Here is a 6000-nt window from a genome sequence, read left to right as displayed (position 1 = left end):
TTCACACAACTAAGGACCTTGGAATACACACAGCAACCTGTGAATTTGAAATCCAAATTATTTTCTCTATTCTGGAGCTTTGTTTAAGAGACAAAAATAGTGTGACTCAAGTACCAGGTCCTACAGAGAAACATGGTAGAATTTTAAAAGCTTGCTGCTTGACTCTTAGATGTTGACTGTGGGCCTCTGTTTTGTCCTTGGTGTACGAAGGGGGATTTCAATTGGAAGCCATGCAAGGGAACATCAGGCAGCATTGGAAGTCATAAGACACTGCTGAGTGGTCAGCAAAGTCACCCAAGTTAGCTTTGGGGAAACAGAACCCAAGTACCGAGTGTCCTGAGGACCCCATGCTGCTATTGAGCATAGCTCTGCTTATCACCCTCACAGTCTTTACGTACCTCATATTCCATGAGTTGTGTCAAAACTCTAAGGGACCTTCTAGCCCCTCGCTGGGCAGTGTTTTTGGTACTTACAATAATAGTGATTGATTTTTTTTCCTCCAAGCATTGCTGCTGGAGCAGATTAATGAAAAAATTTAGACATGTCGACTGTTAGTAAAGTTAGGTTAAGACTTTTTGTTAATGACTTTGAAGTAGAAAATCTTGAGGGACAATTTAAAGTTTAGAAAGACACATTTTAATAGATAAATGAGGGATTTATTGATATCAGGGAACAAAAATAATGATAGTCTGGCTATTGCTGGCTGATGTACCTTTCTTGCTAGGATAGGTTGGTGATCAAAGTGATAGTTAATTCCTTGTACCTCTTCTGCCCTCAACTTCCTGATATGATTTTATTCAAAAAAATCTGGATGGGTGTGTACGCATCCTGAGAATTTAAAGTATAAAAGTTTTTTTCATATATAAAAGTTCATATTTGTGCTTATTTTAAGTTTTTCTTTAAGGTTACCTTTTGAGATAAATAATAAAATGACTGATGTTTATTTGTAATCATAGCCTTCCAGTAAAGGAACTGGCTGAGAAAAGTACCTTGCTTTCTTATACTGGGTTAGTGCATAGTAAATTGCTTAGACATGAATGTATAGGAGATTTTGGAAATAATTTGTTTTTCACCTGTAATATGCAAAATGTTTAATCAAGTTAGGGAAATGGGAAACATCCTGCTATTTACTTGTATTCATTGTAATCATTCACCTGAAAAATATTTAATTGCATTGCTAATTTTACATTGTTTGAAAGATTTTGCTGAAGTATATAAGCTGTAAGGAAAAAATAAAGTTAGTCAGAAGAAAGATATCATCAGATATGTAAAGGGAAACATCAGGAAGAGAGGAAAGAAGAAATGAAGAAAATAAAGTGATCTTGAAGGTATGTGTGTGTGCATGTGTTCATGCGCTCTCCCACTTTTCACGAGTCCCAGAGAATTAAGTTTTATTCCTTCAGATAAAAATGTCAGTTGAGTGATGAGTTCGCCAACTCTGCACCTCCCCTTCAGTTCCTGAGCTGCTGAAAGCTGGTCTTTACAGACCAGATTTCCTACCTTATGAAGTGATTGTCATTACTAAACTTGGTAATAGAGATATTACTTGGGCAAATTTGAATGAGAAAAGCAGAGAAAAAAAATAATTAGGGGGAAACACATCACGAAAGGTTTTCAATGATTGAAGACTTCATTATATTGATAGCTTAAGAGGTTATAAGACCAGAAAGATGTAAAAGTTATATGAATGTCAAATTGTAGGATAAATAGAATTTATTGGTACACAGCCAATATTATTAATATATTATTGATGATTTATTTTTTTGATGAAACTTGAATAGCTGCTACAGACTCATAACGACAAACTGAAAAGATTTTAAATCTGAAAACATTGTTGATTTCTAATACAGATGACACCATAGCTCAGATATTTCTTAAAGCTACCCAAGGCTACAACCAAATAGTTGGTAAACTATAATATTCAACTAAGATTATCATGCATTGTGATCATATTTTAACAACTGTGCACTGTTTTTACAGCTTTTTTATGGAATCTATGAAGATAGAAAATGGAAAAGAAATCACTTCAGTGCTTTTCAGGTCATATTTACTATCTTGACTACTGCAGGCAGATTTGGGAGAGGTGATACCTGGCACTTCTGCAGAATGATGTGCTGTTGACTTTAGGACAGTGTTTTGTTTAGCTGACATCTGTGTAGCACAGGGGAATTCTGGTCCTGATCCAAGTGGAACAGTTGCCAACTTCCATATTATAAACATGTCCACTTCTAATCTAACTTCAAAAGCACAGACCATATGTTAGAATTGGATGAAAGGTATAGAAACTATGTCCAAGAAATAATTACAAATGATTATTCAAAATTATACATGTAGTTAATTACCAGTAAGAAAAAAAAATATTCCTGGTTTCTGCAGTCAGAAATTCAGGCAGTAAAATTTGGTTCATTAAATGATTGAAATTATTACATTGTCAGAATCATGCTTTCAGAGTAACAATTTTACACCTGATATTTATTTTATGATTTACTATTAAATGGCTGTATAGTGTGATTTTGATTCTTTTTTTTTTTTACTGACTTTTAAATTCAAATACAACAGCATAAAACAGCTGTGGTGTGGGAGGTCCTTCTGTCTATGTGTTGCTTTTATTGGTTAATGAATAAAGAAACTGGCTTGGGCTATAGCAAGGTAGAAGGGAAGTGGAGTTAGAGAAAAGCCATGAAACTGGCAGAGACAGATGCTGGGAACTTTACCTGGTAAGCCACAGCCACATGGCCATATACAGATTAATAGAAATGGGTTAAATTAATATGTAAGAGTTAGCCAATAAGAAGCTAGAGCTAATGGGCCAAGCAGTGATTTAATTAATACAGCTTCTGTGTGATTATTTTGGGTCTAAGCTAGCTAGGCAGCCAAGAACCAACCAGAGACCTCCCTCCAACACAGCTGTACAACTCTACAGTCATTTTTCTCCTCTCTGGTGTGAGAATGATGTTATCCCAGGATATACTTTTCCAGATGTTAAGATAGATGGCCACAAAAGGCACAGGTGTCTTCTTCTGAACAGATACATAGATAGGGTATAGGAGCAAGCGACTAGTTAGTATTGTAATGATATGTTGACTTATGAATTATCAAATTCATAACTTATTAATAGACTCAATAAATTGTTGTTTATTTTAGGATCACAAGACTAAATCAATGGATCATCTCCATTCCCTTTGCTGCTTCCCACTTCAAAGACTTACACTAGGTGTAATTATTGTTATTCTAGGTCACAGAATTCTAGTTTTATGGCATGGTGGTGTGGGTAAATAACTCACTTTGGGAGGACATTGCTTAATTTAACTAATATTCACTTCCAGTGAAGAAAGTAAGTTTATAAGGCAAATTATTTCCTTGAAGTTGAAAGTAGATCAGATATTCCTAAATAGGTTTTTGCTTTTGGGTATTTTCAACTTATTATCTGGGCAAAACTCACTCTACAACTAAGTAATCCACAGAAACTATTTAAAATAGGATTCTAATCTGATTATGTCTTCTCCTCATCTCAGCATTCTTTATATTTTATAGCATATGCTTCTTTTATGATATCAGTTATCTATTCATATCTATGCATCTGTCAACTTTTTTAAGGCAGGTTCTTAATCATAACAAATAAAATTTCATTCATCAATACATGTGATGAATGAAAATGAATTTATTTGAATCTAATAAAACATCTAATGGTAGAAATATATAATGCAAAAATCAATTCAGATTTTTTTTCTTGACAGAAAAAAGGAATTTGTATTTGCATGAGTGTTAAACTTAAACACTGTTTTTTTATCTGATTTACATCTGTCCTCCATGAAAACAAAAAGAAGATAAACATGACATAAGAAGAAAATCTGGTTCACTCACTTATATACTGATTTGAAGAAAATATATAAGGAAAAGGGGACTTCAGAGAAGAGTAGAATGGATGGGCCTGTGAAGAACATGTGGGCATCAGAACGAAGGTACAAGAGGGACGCCCAGTCTGAACTCAACTGTCCAGATACATTTCTGGTACACGAGCATACTATTCTTTTTCTCCATCTCTAACATTTATTAACCATTTATCATATCCATTCTACTGGGAGTCATACCTATTTTATATGGTAAGAGTGTCAAAGTAATTTTGGTGATATAGATAGGTAAATATGATTCTCCAACTCTAATTTATGATGCTGAATCAGGTCTGAACAGAGCTGATGATTAAGACAGTAATGATCATGTTTAGATCCACAGCCAACTTGAAAAGAATTTTGGCAGGAGTAAGGGCTACTTAAAGTGACATTGTTAGAAGTGAGTGCATAAGAGAGAGGGCAGAAAGAGAACATCACCTCTTATAAGTCAAAGAATGTTCATATCATAAGTATGTATTACGTAAGTGTAGACATTGTAGGATATTGAAAAGGAGACACATTATTTCAAAGAAGCACATTTTATTTTACCTTTGTGAAATCTATTCCAGTTAAATGCTATGATTTCAACATTTACTATAGTAATGCACCCTTTCCTGGAATTATTAAGGCTGATTTTCTTAGCATCACTAAATGATTTAGTACTTAGTAGTTCTCAAATTGAAATGCCGAGGCTACCTGAGAGTACCACAGGGACTTACTAGAAACACACACTCTTGGAATCCACTGCAGACACACTGGCTGAGAATGGGCATCTCACTCCTGGGAGCAGAGATATGAAAATCTATGCTTTAATGTTCTCTCCAAGTAATTCAGATGTATGCCTGAGCTCTAGAGCTCCTGGTCCTCACCAAGTCTTCACTAATGGAGAAATTGGCAAATCTGCCAGATGAGAAGACATCTAGAAAGATTAAAGGAGATACATTATCCAAATGCTACAAGTTTCTCTGTGTTAATTTTGTTCCTTCAATTAAATTATAGAGTAATTTTCACAGAATCATGTTTATCCTACTTTCATGCTTCAGTAAATTCTACTTCAGTCTTATTTTGGTGTCTGAAAGAGATCTTAATCATAGTGAGATACACAGTATAGGGTGAATATTATGTCCCCCACACTGCAGGTCACACCTACTGTTGGGGCTTGATACACTTTATCAAGTTATGTGAATAAGGTTTTTTTCTGGAAAAGAATATTTTTTCTCATATTTATTTTGATTCCAGAAAGGATCAAGATTCCACTCACCTTCCTAGACCTGGATAGAGTGGGGAGGACCTTGGACTTTCCACAGGGCAGGGAACCCTGACTGCTCTTTGGACTGGAGAGGGAGGGGGAGAGGAGGAGTGGGGGGAGGGGAGAGGAGTGGGAGGAGGGGGAGGGAAATGGGAGGCTGGGAGGAGGCGGAATTTTTTTTTTCAATAAAAAAAAAAGAAAAAAAAAGATTCCACTCAAGCATTTGCCTCAGATTACTTCCTACTGTTTATAAGAGTGGAATAATTTAGCAAGTGAGTCAAGTCATGGCTGAGTAACTGGCTAGGGCGTGAACACTGGATGCTGGTAAGGCTTGGAGTGAAGTGGAGAGTGAAGCAGAGGAGGGCAGGAAGGAAGAAGGGAGCACTGACTTTCCCTTCTTAGTGCCTTGATAGGAGCAGGAGAATGGACCTCTGCAATCTAACCAGGACCTCATAGGAGGCAGAAGCTCTTTACAGAGTGGTATCTGGTCCCAGATACACCCTGAAGCCCACTTCTGTGAGTGGACTTAGCAGGTCATGTGGGGTCACTTGTCAGTATTGAAGACTCATATTTTGTTGGAACTTTCAAATGTTGAATTCTGACTTGGATCACTTCTTATGGCCTCCTGCTATACTTCCAAAGCCCTAAGTTCTGACTTTTTATTATCTCAAGGCAACTAAACTATGTTCAGGATACTTTCGAAGCCTTTCTAGCTCTACATTCTAGATCATTCCTCCTAATTCCCCTGCAGGTACATTTTGCAAACCTGACTCTATTGTACAGGCATACATACAGGGAAAACACCCATATAAAAAAGCAAATAAATAACTTTTAAAAAACATTTGGGAAATACATTTGATC

Source organism: Microtus oregoni, unplaced genomic scaffold (assembly GCF_018167655.1).
Source record: "Microtus oregoni isolate MIOR12 unplaced genomic scaffold, Mior012 000032F_ref0000030, whole genome shotgun sequence".
Lineage (NCBI taxonomy): Eukaryota > Metazoa > Chordata > Mammalia > Rodentia > Cricetidae > Microtus > Microtus oregoni.
The sequence above is the reverse complement of the archived record's forward strand: the minus strand, read 5'-3'. Positions refer to the sequence as shown.